This window comes from Bombina bombina, chromosome 3 (assembly GCF_027579735.1).
Source record: "Bombina bombina isolate aBomBom1 chromosome 3, aBomBom1.pri, whole genome shotgun sequence".
NCBI classification, from domain to species: domain Eukaryota; kingdom Metazoa; phylum Chordata; class Amphibia; order Anura; family Bombinatoridae; genus Bombina; species Bombina bombina.
This window is the reverse complement of record NC_069501.1, coordinates 207,959,696-207,982,837: the sequence shown is the minus strand read 5'-3', so window position 1 is coordinate 207,982,837 and position 23,142 is coordinate 207,959,696. Positions and strand designations below refer to the sequence as shown.

Genomic DNA, 23,142 nt, shown 5'->3' with positions numbered 1-23,142 from the left:
TAACCCCTAATCTGCCGACCGGACCACACCGCTACTATAATAAAGTTATTAACCCCTAATCCGCCTCACTCCCACCTCAATAACCCTATAATAAATAGTATTAACCCCTAATCTGCCCTCCCTAACATCACCGACACCTAACTTCAAGTATTAACCCCTAATCTGCCGACCGGACCTCACCGCTACTCTATTAAATTTATTAACCCCCTAAAGCTAAGTCTAACCCTAGCCCTAACACCCCCCTAAGTTAAATATAATTTAAATCTTATTTAAAGCTAAATACTTACCTGTAAAATAAACCCTAATATAGCTACAATATAAATTATAATTATATTGTAGCTATTTTAGGGTTTATATTTATTTTACAGGCAACTTTGTATTTATTTTAACCAGGTACAATAGCTATTAAATAGTTAATAACTATTTAATAGCTACCTAGTTAAAATAATTACCAAATTACCTGTAAAATAGATAATTGTAGGTAATTTATTTAATTAATTTATTGATAGTGTAGTGTTAGGTTTAATTGTAACTTAGGTTAGGATTTATTTTACAGGTAATTTGGTAATTATTTTAACTAGGTAGCTATTAAATAGTTATTAACTATTTAATAGCTATTGTACCTGGTTAAAATAAATACAAAGTTGCCTGTAAAATAAATATAAATCCTAAAATAGCTACAATATAATTATAATTTATATTGTAGCTATATTTGGGTTTATTTTACAGGTAAGTATTTAGCTTTAATTTATTTAATAAGAAATAATTTATTTTGTTTGATAAAAATTATATTTAACTTAGGGGGGTGTTAGGGTTAGGGTTAGACTTAGCTTTAGGGGTTAATACATTTATTATAGTAGCGGTGAGGTCCGGTCGGCAGATTAAGGGTTAATTATTGTAGGTAGCTGGCGGCGACGTTGTGGGGGGCAGATTAGGGGTTAATATAATATAGGGGTCGGTGGTGTTAGGGGCAGCAGATTAGGGGTACATAAGTATAACGTAGGTTGCGGCGGTGTACGGAGCGGCAGATTAGGGGTTAATAATAATATGCAGGGGTCAGCGATAGCGGGGGCGGCAGATTAGGGGTTAATAAGTGTAAGGTTAGGGGTGTTTAGACTCGGGGTACATGTTAGGGTGTTAGGTGCAGACTTAGGAAGTGTTTTCCCATAGGAAACAATGGGGCTGCGTTAGGAGCTGAACGCTGCTTTTTTGCAGGTGTTAGGTTTTTTTTCAGCTCAAACTGCCCCATTGTTTCCTATGGGGGAATCGTGCACGAGCACGTTTTTGAAGCTGGACACGTCCGTAAGCACAGCTGGTATTGAGAGTTGCAGTGGCGATAAATTATGCTCTACGCTCACTTTTTGGAGCCTACCACAGCCATTCTGTGAACTCTAAATACCAGTGGTATTTAAAAGGTGCGGGGGGAAAAAAAACAGCGTTAGCTACGCGGGTCGTTACCGACAAAACTCTAAATCTAGCCGCAAACTCACAAAATTCAGCTAGTTCATGCAGGCTGTGCACAAATGACTCCACAGATTCTCCCACACGCTGTGCACATTTGTGAAAACAAGCCCTCTCATGAATCACATTTCTTTAGGACACAAAGGGAGCACTAAGTTTGCTCATGACCATTTCAAAGTCAAATTCTTCCCCTTTTTGGAAAGTAAAGGCATTGAATACTGGCTCCACATCTTTGTACTTGTACTTCACCACTCTCCTTGTCCAGCTTGGAAGCAATCATGAAGCGTTGAAACCGCTGAAACCATGTGGGCCAAGCTAAAGCTGAAAGAAATCAAAAGGCTCAGGTGGGGTAAACTTCGACATCCTCATTACTCAGGTAACAGAAGCGCAGGCAAATACTTCTGACACCATGTCATGAGATGCAGGACACAGCATAGATTTTATTGCAGAGCATAGAAGTATACAGCTTGCACAACACCTCTAACTTAGTAACTGCGACATAGACAATAACGACTATAAGCCACGCCCCCATCCAGGAACGTCTTGGCATCAGTCATTTTTATCACATTTGCAATTGGTTATTACCAATGTCACTTACTTATTCTAGTCCAATCATGTTGCACAGTATCTTGCGAGGTTATATTGTGGAATAATAGAATTAAATTGTAATGTTGCAGTATAAATATTATACAGATTCAAAATTTATACCTTGGTGATAAAAATATAGTGTGTGGGTGTTAGAAATAGTGAAAATATATATGTGTTTGAAACAAACAGCATATGATGTTACGGATTGGCTAATAAAACTGTCAATCATTTGTAAATTGGATGTTAGGATTTAGATACATTATATGATCCATAGTAAGTGTTACAATAAAATTAAAAAAAAATATAATGTGAAAAAGTGAGATCATGAGATCGTAGGAGATTAGTGTATAAATCAAAAGTGTAAATACTACGAAGGAAAGAGATGTTTGAAAATAAAGTGGATTAATTAATTATTATTATATTAATAATTGGTGAGATGTAAGGATTTTTGGAAAGATGTGTACAATAAACGTAATATAAATATTGGTGATATAATTGAGTGCGTGTATTGGTGCTTATAAATTTATGAAAAGGAATTTAAATTACCCTCGCCGATATTGTGTCTACTGTAAATACATCAGAAAAGCTGAAACTATAAAGGACAACGCGTAGAAGGTCTGTCCTGCTATTTGGAATTATTCACAAGATTATTTCTATACAAAGATCCAGAAAAAGGAGGATTATCTGACTCTGCGTACTTGATGTACTAAGAGCAGAGGACGTTCAGGAGAAACTCACCAAACTTTCGCAAGTAAAGTAGTCACCTGTGAAATCCGGATACACGGGTGACGTCACCGACGGAGCGTGAGAGCCGCAGACAGTGGAGACAGAGGAGAAGCCGGAGTGTCAGGTCAGGTAACGAAACTGACAAGGAGACACGGCTAAGAGGTAAGAAAAGCCTCACTGTTTTACCCATAGACTGGGAGTCTGCTGACAGCGCCTGTGGGAATACAATATAAGGTGAGAAAGCAGCCTTGTTATACTTGAACGGTTAACCGAATCAGGGGCCAATATCGAAAGCTGATTGAGACTATTTTGTTTCGGAGCTCATGTTGAGGAGAGAGAGCCTTTCCAAAGTGCTTTGAAAATCGCTGAAGAGGTTAGGTGCTAATATTCACAGTTAGAAATTATCCATTTATAAGGAGCACCTTCTTACAGCCCAATTCAGCAGGCCATTATCGGGAATTCCCTGAATTATAAACTTAATAACAGAAGATACATTGCAGTGGAATATCAAGCATGGGACATTTTTAATGTTGTAATTTATGTGCCATTAATTTGGAGATTTTTTTATGAAATTTGCTATTTTTAATTTATACTGTCATTATACTATCAAATGTACCATTATTGAATTGTATAGTTTAGTGTGTATGCGAGTGTGAATGTGGTTGGAACAATTGAATTTTAAGTGATTTATATTATCATATTATAATCTAGAAATAAAATTTGTTAGTTTATGCTTAAATTGATTGTTGAATTTTACTTTTAAGTAGCAAATAGGTTTTTGTGCATAGGGATAATATGTATATTAAATTTGAGATTTATCTATATATCCTACGGCTTTAAGCGCCAGACTTATTAATTTCTGAAAAAAATAACTACAGTAGCCAAGCTCTCCTTACTTACAGGGACAGTCAAGTCCAAAAATTACTTTCATGATTCATATAGGGCATGCAATTTTAAACAACTTTCCAATTTACTTTTATCACCAATTTTGCTTTGTTCTCTTGGTATTCTTAGCTGAAAGCTAAACCTAGGAGGCTCATGCTAATTTCTTAGACCTTGAAGACCGCCTCTAATTTGAACGGTTTTTCACCACTAGAGGGTGTTATTTCATGTATTTCATATAGATAATATTGAGCTCACGCACGTGAATTTACCGAGGAGTGAGCACTTATTGGCTAAAATGCAAGTCTGTCAAAAGAACTGAAATAAGGGGGCAGTCAGCAGAAGGTAAAACGTGTATTATTATAACTGTGTTGGTTATGGAAAACTGGGGAATGGGTAATAAAAGGGATTATCCTTCTTTTTAAACAACAAAAAATCTGGTGTTGACTGTCCCTTTAAACACAATTCAAATGTCAAGGATTGGTCATTTTGTGGATTGCAGAAAATATCCCTAGGAATAAGGGGAGGAAACTTGGAAGAAGCATTATTACAAGCGGAATGCAGATAGCTATTCCTTATGGACTCAGTAAATTCTAAAGGGTTAAATGAAAACAATAATTACTATGTCTTCCTACCTAAATAAATCCATCCAATGTAATAAGCATCTATTACTCAAAATAAACATGACCATCCTTGAATATTGAAGTAAAACAGTAAAAAAGCAAAATTGGAGATACATCCATTATTATATGAGAACTTTCTCTTTCTGCATATAATTAATAACCAAATATATCAGAAATGATAACACTGATAACTCTACTGATGTCCAAAATAATCAAGCCAATCATGTATGTCTGTCTGTCATACTCTGCAAGGGTGCAGGTTCAGGAGTAAGGAGCTGTTGTGCAGAGGTGTCAGGTTTTGGGGTTAATGTTGTGTTTTGTCTGCGTGAGTCTTTCCTTTTAGGCATAATTAAACAGGTACAATGTTTTAGGAAATAAAGGAGATGGTTTTATTTATAGGATAAAGCAATGTAGAGATATGCAATTAGATAAGACAAAGTCTATAGGTTGTAGTATAAGGCAGGAATACAGTTCTTTGTAATAACAGGCAGGAATTCAGGGCTTTTTAATAACAAACAGGATATTTGCATATGCTGTAGACTGGAACTCTGTAATAACAAGCAGGATACCTGCATATGTTGTAGAACTGGAACTGTGTAGTATCAGGCAGGAAAGCAGACCTTGTATAACAGCCAGATACTTGCATATGCTGAAGACTGGAACTGTGTAATAACACTCAGGAAAGCAGACTTTGTAATAACAAGCAGGATACTTGTATATGCTGTAGAACTGGAACTGTGTAGTATCAGACAGGAAAGCAGAGCTTGTATAACAGACACGATACTTGCATATGCTGAAGACTGGAACTGTGTAATAACACGCAGGAATGCAGCGCCTTGTAATAACAAGTAGGATACTTGCATATGCTGTAGACTGGACACAGTTGTAACAAACTGGAAACTTGAATAAACTGCAAACTGGTACTTTAAGGAAACTTGCATAAACTGCAAACTGGTACTTTAAGGAAATTTGCATAAACTGCAAACTGGTACTTTAAGGAAATTTGCATAAACTGCAAACTGGAACTTTGTAGTAACAAACAGGATATTTGCATAGACTGCAATTTGGAACTTTGTAGAAACAAACAGGATATTTGCATAAACTGCAATTGGAACTTTGTAGTATCAGGAAACAAACAGTTTGTAGTAACAAACAGGATATTTGCATAGACTGCAATTTGGAACTTTGTAGAAACAAACAGGATATTTGCATAGACTGCAATTTGGAACTTTGTAGAAACAAACAGGATATTTGCATAAACTGCAATTGGAACTTTGTAGTATCAGGAAACAAGCAAGCAAAAGTACCTGAGTCAGTCCTTAGGAAAGATAGTTTTAGGCAAGCTCAATTGCCAGGAAATCAGTCCAAAAATTAAACACAGTGCCAAGGGATTATCCAGAAGAGTAGACAGTAATTGTAGCAGAAATCAGGAACCAGGAAATCCAACAAATCTGTATTTCACACAGGATACAGGAGCAGAGAATGTTTCAGAGTATAACTCTCAATGTGAAAGCACAGAATTGCAAACAAACCTCCCAGATAAAGCAGGCTGCTGATTAAATGATTTCTTTCAGCTGGCAAGCAGGTGGAGCCAGAGAGCCAAAGTTGCAGCAAACAGAAAAACACAATATTCCTTTCCTGTGATCAAGCCATCTGGTGGCATAGTGGTAAAACAACAGGCTGGGAAATAACAGCTGCAGAAATAGAGACAGGTCCCAGGTTCAATTTTTTGGCTGAACCCTGACAATGTCACACAGTGATATATATACAATATTTCTTTCTTTTTTTAGACTGATTATGCTGCTAATAATATAAATTCCTTTACATAAATTTATAAGCACCAATACACACACTCAATTATATCACCACTATTGTTTATATTACGTTTATCGTACACATCTTTCTAAAAATCCTTACATCTCATCAATTATTAATATTAGTAATAATAATTATTCCACTTTATTTTCAAACATCTTCTCTTTTCTTTGTACGTATTGACACTTTTTATTTATACACTAATCTCCCACGATCTCATGATCTCACCTTTTCACATTATATATATAAAACTTACTATGGATCATGTAATGTATCTAAATCCTAACATCCTATTTACAAATGATTGACAGTTTTATTAGCCAATCCGTAACATCAAATGCTGTTTGTTTCTTTTTTTTTTTAAATATCTTTATTAGTCTTAGCCATTGAAAAATAACAATACAGAAACACGATGAAATAACATATGTTCTACCTAAGCATGGTCTCGCAGGACCAGCAAGGTCTCGCAGGACCAGCATGGTCTCGCAGGACCACTATAAATCAGTAATACAGCAACACTGGTACAACATTAGCATTCCTATAAAATTAATAATGTTTCTGGACCCAACTCCAGCATGGAATACAAGAAATTGCTAATTGTCCACCCTATGTACATAAAATAGGAGTAAAAGGAACAAAACAGAACAAAACAAAACAAGACAAAAAAAAAAAGGGAGAAATCATCGAAAAAGGGGAAAGATCTGGTCCCCCGCTCCTCTGCCAAGAACCCAGGAGAACTACCCTGAAACTTAAGTATCGAGTCTCGGACAAAATTATTCTACCGCAACCCTACTTCTGATCCAGGAGTCTGGAAATACCCCATCTAGAACCAGTTCTGCAAAGCTTATTGAAGCCAAGAAGGGTCTCAATATCTGTCTCTGGACGCCACTAGAATATGTCTTAATAACCGGGGCCCAGCCCACCAGAAACTCTTTAATTTTTCTCTCAGATGCAAACTGTAAATGAAAGGATTCAAAAATAATCTGGGCTTGGATGTCCCTTAAGACTTGTGTAAGACTAGGAGGACTCTTCATTATTAATTTTTTAAAAATATTGAACCTCACTGTTAGTATAATTGTGTTCAGGATACGCATCCTTTCCCCTCCTCTTATTATTCCACAATATAACCTTGCAAGATACTGTGCAACATGATTGGACTAGAATAAGTGACATCGGTAATAACCAATTGTGAATGATGATGCGAATTGCGAATAACATTATAACTATATTATTTAAGGGAGAAATTTGTCTAATCGGCATAATTCACGCTGGATTGTAATCGCATCAGCCTATAATTAATTATTTTGCTAAAATATAGTAGCATGGGTTCTTAAACCCATACTGGCTTACCGTAACGCTTTTGTCTAGAATATAAGCATGCTGTAATTGGTCACTTTAGTCAAAAAACGCCTACTACTAGTTGAATTTCACAGTCTGACTGTTCTGTTATAGCCTAAGTGTTTCTATAAATCGGGTTGAGCATTATCAGGGTAATATTTAACCCTATGCTTATTACCAAAAACCCTTAATCTATTTACACTGTGCTATAAAAACATTGCAGATGTGAAATCTTATATATTTCTTACCCTCCGGATTATTTTTCATAAATTCCTATTTATGCGTTTTTATCACATCACTTTTTTTTAATTGTATGACTTTGAATAAAAGTGAAGTTTTAAGCAGAGAGCATTAATACTGTCACATTACAAAATGTCTGTGAGTGCAATATGTGCATACTTTCTTTTCAGTTCTCAAACTGAAAAACACTGTTTACTAGTCTAAAACAATACACAACACCCAACCCTGTCAGGGTACAGGTAAATGGTGTGTGTATATATATATATATATATATATATATATATATATATATATATATATATATATATATATATATATATATATATATATATATGTAAATAGGACAGGGGAATGTGTTTATGTATGAAACCATATTTGTATCAGATATTATTAAAATAGGGTTGCAATTCTGATGTCAGGATTTAACTCAAAAACCCACATGATTTGAATACACATCTCAAGACTCAAATACAGACAGGATGTCTCCAGAAACTTTAAAACACAGCATTTGCTCCCTAGCTGGAGGTGAAAACTTCAATGAAAGGCAATTTGTTTAAAAAGGAATGACCATGTTTATTTAACTATATGAAAAGTTTTATGGTTTGAGATAGTATAAAACCATTGAGACATTTCAAGAGACCATATGTTTACTACCTGGAAATGTGTGATAAACTTCCTACTCCTCACAGAGGAGCCTATAAGTCTGTTTCAGGTGACATATTTTATGAGAAAGTGACCATTTACATTTAAAATGCAAATTGACCCCATGCTGTGTAAGTAGGGCAATGAAAACTTGAACAACAAAAGCAAATGTTACAATGTAATTTTGAAATTTACTGAAAATACAATTGCATTTAGATTTCAAGTAAATTATACATCAGCATTGTAGGAAAATTTATATTTTAATGGATATAAGACTGTCAATTTATGTGATATTAAATATAAACACATGAATAGGGAAATTGTGGATTTAAAGCTAATCAGTTAGCAGTAGAAATTACTTTAATATAATATAATATTAAAGATATATGATGTTTCATATTAAAATAATCAGGAAAATGATATGATATTACCCAATCTATAATTAATACTGTAAGTGATTGATGCAAGAAGTTATGGTCTGATGAATAATCACTGTATAGAAATATTGAATTGTTAACAATGTTGGATGGTGAGATGTGTTTGTTGGTTGTCTGCTGCCCCCTAGGGGATTGGAATGGTGTAACAGCCAAATAAATTTCCTATTAGGACAATACATACAGAGCCAATGGGGGAGCGTTCCCCAAAGTATCTAATGGGACGGGACAAGCACCGTGGGCGTGAACGAAAAAGATTATCAATGATTATATAAAAGATAGCTAAATGTAAACAAGGGACAGTTTTTGTGTGACTTGCTTAGACTGGTGGTGATTTGATATCTGGCGGCCATACTTGGAAACACTTCACTTAAGCAAGAAACTGAAAGCTTACCTTGATCTATGCGATAACTTTCCTTCAAATGAGATGACAAATTGGTTCAAAATTGGTGAAGTATAATTGTTCTAATTTTAATATTTGAAACAAAGGTTATTGGTAAGAACATAGTCAATTTGTATTTAATAGATTTAAAGAGAGCAGTTTGTATTTTTGTTTATAGTAATTCATCTGTGCAAAATATAGAATATATATATATATATATATATATATATATATATATATCTTAGAATTGGTTTTAATTATAAGTAACTAAGAATTTGTTCCAGTTTAAATAAATAGACATTTAAAGTAACTGTTTACATTAAGAATATATGTATTTTTAGTATCCTAATTAGAATTGTATTAGAATCAATTGTATTTAAAATAGCTGAGTATATATATATAAATATATATATATATATATATATATATATATATATATATTGTCCTATTGTTTAACTTAGCACTGTTAATTGTGTTGCTTGAATGTTAGTAGCTGCCATTTTAAGTCGCATTGTGATATTTTAAATGCAACTCTAAATTGAATGAAATTCTATTGTGAGTAAGGCTAATTTAAAGGTAAACTTTTATGAATTTTGCATAGCATATTTTAATAGTTTTTAAACGTGTATAATATTGATTCATATTCTGGTTCCTATAAATATATTTCAATGTGTTCATAGATATCAACTAATAAAAATAATTCAGGAATTTATATTAATTTTAATGTCTAGTATATGCATATTGATTGAGGGTTTCAGTTTAAAGGATAATTATTAAAAAATATTGTGTTATAACCCTGCCATATACTGACATATTATTTGGAGAGCATTGCTGAGGTCTTATAAATATACTTACATATTATTTGGAGAGCACTGCTGAGATTCTTATAAATATACTGATATAATATATGGAGGCCCTTTGCATTAGATATTATTAATATTTATCATATTGATATAATATATTTGTAGTAAATAGAAATTATTATAAAAAAGAGAAAAAAAAACATATTTCGAAATTAATATTTTGAAAATATAGTTTTTTTTTAAAAAAATGAAATATTGATTTACGTATTTCAAGATTAATATTAATATCTTGAAATATTATTAAAGATTAATTTTTGAAAAATTAATAAAAATATAAATGTTTCATATTTCAAAATTAATCAAAAATATAAATTTTTCATATTTCAAAATTCATAAAAATATTAATTTTTCCTATTTCAAAATTAATAAAAAATTTTTTTGAAAATATAATTTTTTTTCCTCTCTTTTTATTGCTAAAAATTGTATTAGCGTTTTAATTTAACTAAATACTAAGCCAATATAATAATGTCTGTAGCCAGGAAGTAAATAGGAAATATTTTCTATGCTTGTTACTAACTAACTACCCCAAATACGCTTTTTATCAATAGCATTTCATTAACATATCTCTACCGTATATCAGAAATCTTGTCTGCAAATTGAATTGTTTTCCAAACCCACTCCGTGGGTATCCTTTGCTTTGTACCAATCCGTTTACAATACCTAGGTTTCAAAATGGCGCTTTAAACACAAAGTTATTGTTTTAAGTATTTTGAACACTCAGTGCTGAAAATAGTGGGCTATTAACGTGACATCATCGGCGAAAAAAAGATATAACTTTTAGAATGTTATGAAACTTCGTTTTGAAGAAAATATAGGTCAGTAGGTTTTAATTAATGTTTAATGTTTTAATTAATGTTTATTAACTTTAATATGTTAGTTGTTTAGCTTAAAAATTATAACAGAAAGTAATCCTTTAAAGAGATGTTTAATATTGCGGGTGAATTCAATGAGTACATGAATATGCTTGAAATTAAGGCTAAAAATATTGCCATTGATGATAGTAGGTGGATTGAAAACAGTGAATTATTCCAAGAATTATTAATGATTAATCAATGCAAGGTTCTCAAAAAGCGAGATGAACTAATATAAAATCTTGGCCCCTTGTGATATGCATTATTGAAGAAATGTCGCTATATCTCATAGAGAAAGAATTGCAAATACAGGAGCTAGAAAGTAGTATTCGCTCCTCACGCAGATGCGAAGAGGATTTAAAAATAGCCAAAAATCAAATGGATGAGTTTGCCAAAGACCTAACCACTTTAGATAAGCATAACTTCGATTTACTAGCAAAGATACAAGAGTTAAATAAACAGCTCGCGCAAAGCCAGAAAGAATTAAGTGATTTAAAAAGGTCATATCGCCATAATGAAAACCCCTATATCACCAGTGAGAATAATGCAGATAATTCTAACTCCATTAGAGAATGCGTCAGAGACGAAATGCAGAAATACGATCAAGTAGATCAGCTTTATACCCAGTTAAATCGGTTGAGCAAACAATTCACTAATATGAGTCAACCTTTTACGGCGCAGCAACCGAACAATACTTTTTTAGGGGTACAGCCAGTGGCCAGCAGTGGGCCACAGGCACAGTCATAGACACTGCAGTATCACCTGAAAGGGAGGGGAAAGATATACAAAATGTAATGATAAATGTCAATGGTACTAATCATGTTCTCTCCCCACAGACCGGAAACAGACGATTTAGTTGTGATGACAAGCAACCTCAGCCGGGAAAAATTAACTAAATTCTTCCATTACAGCGTTATCTTAACCTTATTTCCACAGATGCAGTACACAAGAATCCAGCCAACCCTATCATAGAGGGAACCGGTAGGTATGAAGTTTCCTCTACACCGGAAAACATGGCGGATTCAGGTAACACGTGGCGAAGCCCAAAAGTGTGCAATCATGATAATTTTATGTGTGAAATGGTAGAAACTGCAGGGAGATATTATGTATTAGCTGAGCTGCAAGATTCAGTCTCCAACCCTATCATGGGATTAATGGATACTGGGTCTCAGGCAACTATTTTATCCCACAGGTACTACACACAGCTAAATGAGCTAACACCCCACAAACCTAAAATAATAGAATTTGATGGTTCACTAATAGGAGTTGGGGGTGATTCTCTAAAAGTTTACGGTACTGCCTGGTTAAAATTTAAATTGGGGAACAGGGTAATAAGACACCCTGTCATTATAGTGGATCTGCCAACTGATCGTTTAATTATTGGTAGTGATCTCCTGAAGCGATTAAGCACCATAATTGATTGCATAAATAATGTAATTTGGTCACAAGTTAAAAGGCCTATCAAGTATGAGAAATCTGGTATATCTCGCCCCCGACATAACTGTCACGTGGTGGAAGAGAAACCAGATGCTGTGGAAATTAATTTCAGGAATAACTCTGTACCTGAAATCACTATTTTACAAATAGATGATCAGACTCCTTTAAGTGGTTCTGATGGTAATACTTTTAAAATTTCGCCTGGAAAGATAGCGAATATTTCCTTAGACGGCGATGTATTAACCATATCTCTCCACAAGGGGGATCATAAAATCCCTAAAGGGGGGGGCACGCTCAATACCTCACAGGAATTGAGAGAGTTAAAGAGGATCTATTTATCCCTATACAAGTGCATGACCTTGGTACAACAAAATATGCCAAATTGAGCTTAAAACAGGAAGCTAGCTATATAAGCGAAGGCTTGTTAGCACAGATAGCTGAACCTAAGGTGATTAAATATCTTTCTCCCCAAGACCACTGTGTCCACAACCTGGATAACAGGTTTGAAAGCTATAACATCACAGCTAAGTGCTTATTATTTGTATCTATAGTTAACAAGTCAGTGAAGCACCTGTTTTTAGTTCTAAATACTCCCCATAATCAAATATACATTGGCAATGATATCTGACATAGATATGCCATACAAATAGATTTGATTAACTCTTGCCTCTGGAGCAGGTTAAGGGGGGACCCTGAAGTATTTCAGGATGAAAGTGCACCCCTGAAATCAAACCAGCAATTGCCATATGCTGTGAATATGCAGGTGTCTAGCGATGTTATAATTCCTGCCGGGGCTGATAAATTTCTTTTACCCTTACAGGTAAAGAGAGGTCAGAAATTAAAAACTTCTGAAACACTAATTTGCCTCTCCCATAGAATACAAAATCTGGGTGTCACAATGACCTATACTGCTATGATAAATATTGGAACTATTCCAATACATGTTATTGTACATAACATGACCCCACAGGATATAATCTTATCCAAGGGGACTACCATTGGATACGCGCTGGAATCAAGTTATTACACTTTTGGATTCCAGAATAATGTAATTGGGCTAATACCTGAAGGATACTTAACCGAAGAACAATTAATAGAACAATCCTTTGTATCTATGCCAGAGGGTCTATTTACTATTCAGTCTGTTTATCCCTTCAGCTCAGAGGAAGGTATCTGTAAAATTGAAGAAGCCTCTCTAATATTTGATCAGCCGATCAAACAGCAAGAATACCCCAATACCCAGAGTCATGGGGGCAATGTAAATTATAATCAAGGGGATCTCACCTCTAGGTTGGAAGAAGTCTATGAAATAGGAAAGCCTGAAATCTTTCCAGGATTTCAGCAAATATTTGAAGAGCAAATATCTTTAGCTAATGGCTGTTCCTGCGATGATGAACGCCAACAGCTGCGAGAACTCCTGATGGAATACAAGGATATTTTTGCTAGGGACTATTATGACTGTGGGACTACAGACTTGCACATTGCAAGAATACAAACAGATCCCGATGTGCCACCTGTCTTTGTTAAACAATACAGACTTCCTTTAGCCTCATATGATTCTCTCCCAGAAATCATAAGGAACTTGGCAGAAAGAGGTATTATCAGACAGGTGCACAGCTCTTATAATAATCCTATTCTATGTGTTCTTAAGTCCAATGGACAATGGCGTTTGTGTGCTGACTTAAGACAGCTAAACAAATGAGTGTACATGTCTGGCTGGCCTGTGCCATATATTGACCAGTGCCTAGTGCAGATGCAGGGATCCAAAATATTCACTGCCATTGATTGTGCACAGGGATATTGTACCATAAAAGTACACCAGGAGGACCAGTATAAGCTGGCATTCTCATTCCAAAAGGTCCAATATGCATTTCAGAGCCTCCCTTTTGGATACATAAATTCTGGACATGAATTTGCTGTATTCATGTATAAGGCTATGCCTGATGCACTGGAAAGGGGGACCTTATCTTATGTTGAAGATGTTTTAATCAAAAGCACAGACTTTGAAAAACACATCGCAGAGCTTAAACACGTCCTCAGCCAACTTAAAAGGGCAGGTGTCAAATTATCCCTACAAAATGCTAAATAGTGCCGCACTCGCGTAAACTTCTTGGGACATGAAGTTACTTCTGAAGGGCTAAATTCTCAGAAGAAAAAGGTGGAAGCTATAGTAAATTCTAAAAACCCAACTAACTTAAAGGAATTGAGATCATTCCTGGGTATGACGAATTATTCTCGCAAATTCATTGATAATTATGCAGAGTTAGCTAAACCACTACTATTTCTTCTAAAGAAGGATGTGAAATGGCACTGGAGTGAGTCTCAAGAGACAGCCATCAGAGAGCTGAAGAGAAAACTCACTCAAGCACCTTGCTTAGCGTACCCTGAAGGTGGTAAACCTTTCTTCTTAGAAACAGGTTACACAGATATAAGCATGAGTGCTGTTTTATACCAAAAGCATGATAATTTAAACAAAGTCATTGCTTATGCGAGCAAAACTCTATCCCCGGTAGAAATAAAATTTAGCGATTGCGAAAAAACCCTCTTATCTACTGTATGGGCTCTACACAATTTCCGCAGCTATATACAGGGTGAGAAAATTATTGTAGAAACGGCCCACCAGCATTTGCTATATTTGCAAAGTGAGAGAATAAGAGATGGGAATTTGTCTAATAGCCGCATAACAGCGTGGACTCTTTCCTTACAAGGCTGGCCTTTAGACAGTTTACTCAAAAATTGTCTCCCCTTTAATTTGTTTACCAATGATCCACTTTACCTGCTGGAGTGTATTAAATTGTTTATAAGTATTTCCATTGCCCTTATATTGGCATTTGAAATAGTTGATTTAGCCTGTGGTATCCCCATCTATCCTTAAAGTTTTTGGCCTCAAGGCCAAGCTGTGTTAACACAGCCAGTAGAAGAAATTACACTCCAAGTGGGTTATAGAAGAGATAAGGTAATAAAATGTTAATTTTCCATTGTTCTCTCCAAGTATTGGTGATTGGTTTATGGACAGATATGAGATAAAGAAGCAGGTATATGTACACAATGTGATAAAGTAATGAGATCTGATTATACCTACAAACTCAACCCATTTTATTAGGTTATAGCTTCAAAATACAAAATCAGCTAATTCATATACACAAATAAGCCTTAAAAAAGCAAATCTCATACATTTTATACTCTGCAGCTGGTAAAAAATGTAATTGGAAACACATTACGGGAAAAACAATTTTATAGTATACTGTCACTTTAATTAGAGCAATTAGCAAACACTACATAATGCAGAATGCAAGGTGTGGTTCCTTTATTAACTGTTTCAGTGCTGGGACTCTCACAAAACTGGCCTTAGAAGGGATACTGATAAGGAGGTGTAATATATACTGTTATTATTTATAAACGGCTAGATTATGAGTTTTGCCTTATGAGTGAAAAAGCTTAATAACAATGCTTTTTCACTACCGCTGCTATTACGAGTTTTGCAGGTACAGCTGTACCGCACACTTTTTTGGCCGTAACCCTTTTTCAATGGGACTTTCATAGTGCCAGTATTATGAGTTTGCCTGTCCGGCCAAAAAGTGAGCGGTACAGCCTAAAACTACAAGATCTGTACCGTAAACTTAAAGTCAGTAGGTATGGGTTTTATGCTACAAAGCTGTACCATAAAACTCATAACTAAAGTGCTAAAAAGTACACTAACACCCATAAACTACCTATTAACCCCTAAACCGAGGCCCTCCCGCATCGCAAACACTAAAATTAAATTATTAACCCCTAATCTTCCGCTCCGGACATCGCCATCACTATAATAAACATATTAACACCTAAACCGCCGTACTCCCGCATCGCAAATACTAGTTAAATATTATTAACCCCTAATCTGCTGTCCCTAACATCGGCACAACCTACATTACTGTTATTAACCCCTAATCTGCTGCCCCCAAAAACGCCGCCACTATACTAAAGTTATTAACCCCTAAACCTAATCCTAAGTCTAACCCTAACGTAACCCTAACCCTAACACCCACTAACTTTAACATAATTTAAATAATTCAAAATAAAAATTACAATTAATACCTAAATTATTCCTATTTAAAACTAAATAAATACTTACCTGTAAAATAAAACCTAAGCTAGCTACAATATAACTAATAGTTATATTGTATCTAGCTTATGTTTTATTTTTATTTCACAGGTAAGTTTGTATTTATTTTAACTAGGTAGACTAGTTAATAAATAGTTATTAACTATTTACTAACTACCAAGTTAGTTAAAATAAATACAAATTTACCTGTAAAATAAAACCTAACCTGAGTTACACTAATACCTAACATTACACTACAATTAAATAAATTACATTAAAGGGCCATAATACCCAAATGTTTAAACACTTGAAAGTGATGCAGTATAGCTGTAAAAAGCTGACTAGAAAAAAATCACCTGAACATCTCTATGTAAAAAAGAAAGATATTTTATATCAAAAGTTCCTCAGTAGCCACATGCCATTGTAAAGGACTTCTAAGCAACAAATCAGTATGTCTGTCCCGGGACAGCGGAAGAAGCGAGCTTTTGTGCACACTCATCTAATTTCCCTATACAGTGTAAGGAAGTTTACTATGAAATCTCATGAGCGTTAAGTGACATCTCATGAGATCACAGTAAAAGAGTTAATGACCTCAGCACTGCTGATGTTGATTGGCTGCTGTTCATTTCTTAATTTTTTTAATTTTTTTTTTAGCTGCAGCTGAGTATAACTTTTTACACAGAACTTACGCTGCTGAGCTGAGGAAATTGTGAGGTAAAATATCTTCCTTTTTTACATAGAGATGCTCAGGTGATATTTTCCTGTCTGCTTTTTACAGTTATGCTGCATCAGTTTCTAGTGATTTTGCATATGAGTATTATGTCCCTTTAATTAAATACAATTAACTAAATTTAAAACAAAACAAAAGACTAAATTACACAAAATAAAAAAGAAATGATCAAATATTTAAACTAATTACACCTTATCTAATAGCCCTATCAAAATAAAAAAGCCCCCCCCCCCCCCCAAATAAAAAAAAAAACCCAAGCCTAAACTAAACTGCCATTAAAAGGGCCTTTTTTGGGGCATTGCCCCAAAGAAATCAGTTCTTTTTCCTGTAAAAAAAATACAAACAGCCACCCAATAGTAAAACCCACCACCCACACAACCAAACCCCCCAAATAAAATCCTATCTAAAAAATCTAAGCTCCCCATTGCCCTGAAAAGGGCATTTGGATGGGCATTGCCTTTAAAAGGGCATTTAGCTCTTTTCCATTGCCCAAACCCTAAGCTAAAAATAAAACCCACCCAATAAACCCTTAAAAAACTTAACACTAACCCCCGAAGATCCACTTACAGCTTTGGAAGACCGGACATACATTCTCATCAAGTCGGGAGAAGTCTTCATCCAAGCGAGCAGAAGTCCTCAATGAAGCCGGGAGAAGTCTTCATCCAAGCGGCAAGAAGTGGTCCTCCATGCGGGCAGAAGTCTTCATCCAGACGGCATCTTCTATCTTCATCCTTTCGACGCGGAGCGACTCCATCTTCAAGACATCTGGCATGGAGCATCCTCTTCTTTCGACAGCTACTGAAGATGAAGGTTCCAATCAGCCAATAGAATGCATGCTCAATATTATTGACTGATAGTATCAGCCAATAGGATTTTTTCAACTTTAATTCTGATTGGCTGATAAAATTCTATCAGCCAATAGGAATTCACCGGACGCCATCTTGGATGACGTCCCTTAAAGGAACCTTCATTCTTCAGTAGCCGTTGAAAGAAGAGGATGCCCCGCGACGGATGTCTTGAAGATGGAGCCGCTCTGCGTCGGAAGGATGAAGATAGAATATGCCGTCTGATGAGGATGGATGTCCGGTCTTCAAAAACTGTAAGTCGATCTTCAGGGGTTAGTGTTAAGTTTTTTAAGGGTTTATTGGGTGGGTTTTATTTTTAGATTTGGGACTTTGGGCATTGGAAAAGAGCTAAATGCTCTTTTAAGGGCAATGCCCATCCAAATGCCCTTTTCAGGGCAATGAGGACCTTAGCTTTTTTAGATAGGATTTTATTTGGGGGGTTTGGTTGTGTGGGTGGTGGGTTTTACTGTTAGGGGGTTGTTTGTATTTTTTTTTAAAAGAGCTGAATTCTTTGGGGCAATGCCCTGCAAAAGGCCCTTTTAAGGGCTATTGGCAGTTTAGTTTAGGCTAGGGTTTTTTTATTTTTGGGGGGCTTTTTATTTTGATAGGGCTATTAGATTAGGTGTTATTAGTTTAAATATTTGATAATTTCTTTTTTTTGTGTAATTTAGTGGTTTTTTTTTTTAGTAATTTAGTTAATTGTATTGAATTAATGTAATTGATTTAATTGTACTGTAATGTTAGGTGTTAGTGTAAGACAGGTTAGCTTTTATTTTACAGGTACATTTGTATTTATTTTAACTAGGTAGTTAGTAAATAGTTAATAACTATTTGTTAACTAGTCTACCTAGTTAAAATAAATACAAACTTGCCTGTAAAATAAAAATAAAACCTAAGATAGCTACAATGTAACTATTAGTTATATTGTAGCTATTTAGTTTTTACAGTATATAGGAATTATTTAGGTAATAATAGTAATTTTTATTTAGATTTATTTTAATTATGTTAAAGTTAGTGGTGTTAGGGTTAGGGCAACGTTAGGGTTAGGGTTAGACTTAGGGTTAGGTTTAGGGGTTAATAACTTTAGTATAGTGGTGGCGATGTTGGGGGCGGCAGATTAGGGGTTAATAAGTGTAGGCAGGCGTCGGCGATGTCGGGGACGGCAGATTAGGGGTTAATAAGTGTAATGTAGGTGGCGGTGATGTCGGGGGCTGCAGATTAGGGGTTAATAAGTGTAATGTAGGTGGCGGCGATGTTGGGGGTGGCAGATTAGGGGTTAATAGGTATAGGCAGGTGGCGGCGATGTCAGGGGCGGCAGATTAGGGGTTAATAAGTGTAATGTAGGTGGTGGCGATGTCGGGGGTGGCAGATTAGGGGATAATAAGTGTAGGCAGGCGTCGGCGATGTCAGGGGCAGTAGATTAGGGGTGTTTAGAGTTGGGGTTTAAGTTAGGGTGTTAGGTGTGTTGAAAATAATAAGCAATATCTGTCTCTGTTTTTTTTGCAGTGCTTTGTGAGATCTGAATGGGTTCATTTTTATGTAGGCATTATTAGTCAGGAGAGGCCAGTCTTGTTTAATGGGGCTATGTTTTATGGTAGCTAGTGTATGTCTGTTTATTCTTTCTAAATCTAATCTCTTTCTATTCCTTGGTATCCTGATAGGCCAAATATATGTGTGTATATGAATGTATGTATACAATAAATTAAGTAACTTGTAGAATAATATGCTTTTGACACAACTCTCTTTGTAAACATAAGGAATGTCTCAGAAAAGCAGACACTAGTTCATCCTTGACCTTTGCCCTTTTGCATTGATTTACGGTCAGATAGTTAAACCAGCTACTCTGAGGAATAGAACTTAGTGAATAGAATTTGGTCTAACTGTTCTTTACTTATGTTTTAACCATATTTGGTAAAAACCCTTGCATTTTTTAGCTAGTCAATCTTAAACTGTATTAGCCTAGATATGGAGTCCAAGAATGCCCTGTCTCCTGTGTATAATATACCTGGGAAAGGGACTGACCCCCCCCCCCCAGAGAAAAACTTTGTATTCATTGTCTCCTCACTGCAGTGTGATTTTTAATAAACAAACCCTCTTTAACCTGTCGTGGTCTGGAGAGTTATTCAGTCCAGGGTGAATATCACCAACAGGTGTAAACATATTTTTTCTTTCACCATAGGAATCAATGGGGCTGCGTTACGGAGCTTTATGCTCCTTTATTGCAGGTGTTAGGCTTTTTTTTAGTCGGCTCTCTCCATTGATGTCTATGGGGAAATCATGCACAAGCACGTAAAACCAGCTCATAGCAGTGCTTGTATTTGTGTGAAGTATGGAGCTCAACGCTGCCATATTGCCTGCTAACGCCAGGTTTTTGTAAACCTGTAATAGCAGCACTATAGGGTGGTGAGCGGTGGAAATAACTTGCACGTTAGTACTGAGCCACTCATAACGCAAAACTCGTAATGTGGCCGATAGGTAACACTGAATGTTGGGACAGAGGTTAGCCATGCAGGGGGTAGTGCATAGAGGGGGAGTAGAAAAGAAGCACTAGGCTGTGGGGCCCCGCAAATTTGTCTTACTTAGGGCCCTGCAAATCTAAGGGTGTCCCTGTGGGGCCGGAGGGTGTTTAATCCTGTTCTTCAGGGCCGTTAATGATAGAATTATCTCTAAGCAGGCTGTGAGCAAGCCGGTGACAGTTCTGGGTGGTTACCCTCTCATTCTTTAGGATTAGCTGATTTCTGGCAAACCGCAAAGAGTCTTTGACACAACACATCAGGCACCATGCAATGTGTATAGCATCCATTATGTGTGTGCCCGAGAACAGTCCATATAGTACAGAGTGCATGGACAAGTGTCTCTAAGCTCAGTCTCTAACTTACCAAAGTGACCAAACCACTGGGGCAGTGTCTGTATCTGCAAAGTCCTCTTGAATGAATGAAAGACCTGTGGGGTAGACCCCCTTAACGGCCTTATGCCTGTTGGTGAGTCTGTTGGAAGATACATTCTCACAGACCATTTCAGCTCACTGGGATGGCAGTGCTGGAATAGTCTTTAATGAGTCCTTACCACTTCTCATTTCCCTTACAAACTTACACACATCCAGGTAGAACCAGGGAGTGTTCCAGTTGTAGGGGTAGGAGCTGTACCATTTGTCCCAGTTGATGCCTCTCCTTAGAAGCAGAATGAAAAACAGGACATGGAGTTTACTGTGGATACCAAGGCTTTGTTTCTCAAAGTCCTACGTACAGCATTGCACACAAAAAAAGCCTGCAGCATAGTGGGGATGTCAAGCACATTTTTGTCTCCCTTGTGCGGCTCGTTGTACATTACTGTGTGCTTTACTGTCCTTGTGATGGCAATGCTCACGTTGCAAGGGGGGGCCATGCCTGGGATACCTACTTCAGGACTGCAAGGGGGTATGCCTTGGCTACCTAATGCAGAAATTCATTCCACAACAACAGTATTTCCCTTCAATGGAATGGTCTGTGAGGCCCAATAGTCCACACTTTTAATTTATGTAGTTAAGTCTCTCCTCCAAGCACTTCAGTGCTGTGCCGTTTCCTCTGAACTAGACTTCCAGGATTTTGATGAGGTATAGCTTGTTAGTGAAGGTTAGAGGTTCAGAAGTCAGGTGCCAATCTCTAAAGAGCATCATCTCTGCTGAAGTCCTCGCACGTCTGGACAAGTCTCCTTACCGACTGATAAGTGCAGAAGATGGTGACATTCTCTATGTAGAGCCAGCACTTAACCTTGTGTCCGCCAGGTCCTGGTACAGTGATCCCTGTAATCTCTGGATTTCATCTGATGCAATCAGTGAAGAGCGCTATACAACAGACAAAAAGAAGAGGTGAGAGAGGACAGCCTTGTCTGACCCCCAGACTGAACTGGAAAGGGGTAATTTTTCCAGCTGTTTACCTGTATAGTACGGAAAATATCGTCATACATTAGGATGACATAGGAACAGAACAGATCTCCCAACCCAACCCTATAAAGTGAAACACAAAAAAGAGGGGTACCTCATGTGTAGATCAACCAAATTGATTAAAAGCATGTAAAGCAGAAGTCAAAAGGGTACTTACAATTGGCAATAGCACCCTAATGTGCTAATAGTTGCAGGCTGATATCTCAGCGTGTATCAGTTTAGCCTCTCCTGTTTCACAAAGCAGGCTGGATCATAGGCAGGGTACAAGGCTCATATCAATGTGGCACTCCAATGAGCAGGAGAAGGAATAAAGCACCTCATATTCTCAACCCAAACTTATGCCGTACCCTTCCTGTAAAGCAGTGATAGACATGATCAAAGGCCTTCTCCTGATCTAGACAAGGCAGGGCCTCATGGATACTATATGTTGCATGCACCAGCATTTGTTCGCTACTCATGCTCCAGGTTCTTGACATATAGGCACTAGCAGTATATTCCATGTACTTTAAAGTGTATCAAACAGTGATTACTTTTAATTGAAGTATTGTGCATTTTATTTACCACTATCATGTCCCCTAAATCCAACATCTTGCAACTAGTTATAAATGTAATGTGCTTTACCAACAAGAAGATCAACTCTTGTGTTTGTCTTTCTCATATAGTTTTATAATTTGGAAAGGTTAATTGAACAAAAAAGTTAGTTTGAAAAAACTTTATTTCAATTGGCTGCTGTATCTATGTGATTATAAGAGGCTATTGTGATTTGTTAGACGCAGGTTGCGGTGTAACAGTAGTTGCAAATGGATCCTATCCACTGGATAATAACACCCATGGGATTCTCTTACATAACCCAACAGAGCAACCAACCACAGACACACAGTTTTTTCTATTTCCCATTCCAGACACAGTAACAGGGGTTTCTTGTAGTTCTCTTTTATGTTGCATATGGGTCTGACACTGGTCTGATTTTCTCACATTTTTCTAGAACTTTTCAAGCAATCCTAATTAAGTATTTAGCTAAGCAGGATTGAAGTGGGAGACCACAATGTCAGCATTAATCTTTATTCACTAATTAACCAGTGATAATAGTGGGAGTGCTTGATTATGATCAACAACTATCACTGCTGGAAAAACACATTTATTTATTTTCTATTTTGAGATGATTTAGTTTTCTTAAGTGCTGAGAGAAGCCGTCAGTGTTATGGGGTTCCATGGGTGTTATAGGTTGGTCTTGATGAGGGCATTATGTAGTGGGGGGTCCCATATGTGTTAGTCACTG

General features: G+C 36.3%; 1 long non-coding RNA gene across 1 annotated transcript; it reads right to left on the bottom strand.

The window, feature by feature from the left end:
* Nucleotides 1-21,710: 21,710 nt before the first annotated feature.
* LOC128651560 (uncharacterized) lies at nucleotides 21,711-22,046 on the bottom strand. Its single transcript, XR_008401121.1, has 3 exons — nucleotides 22,021-22,046; nucleotides 21,857-21,926; nucleotides 21,711-21,764 (listed from the first exon to the last, which is right to left on the bottom strand). It is a non-coding gene; the product is annotated as an uncharacterized LOC128651560 (long non-coding RNA).
* Between the last annotated feature and the right edge of the window lie 1,096 nt (nucleotides 22,047-23,142).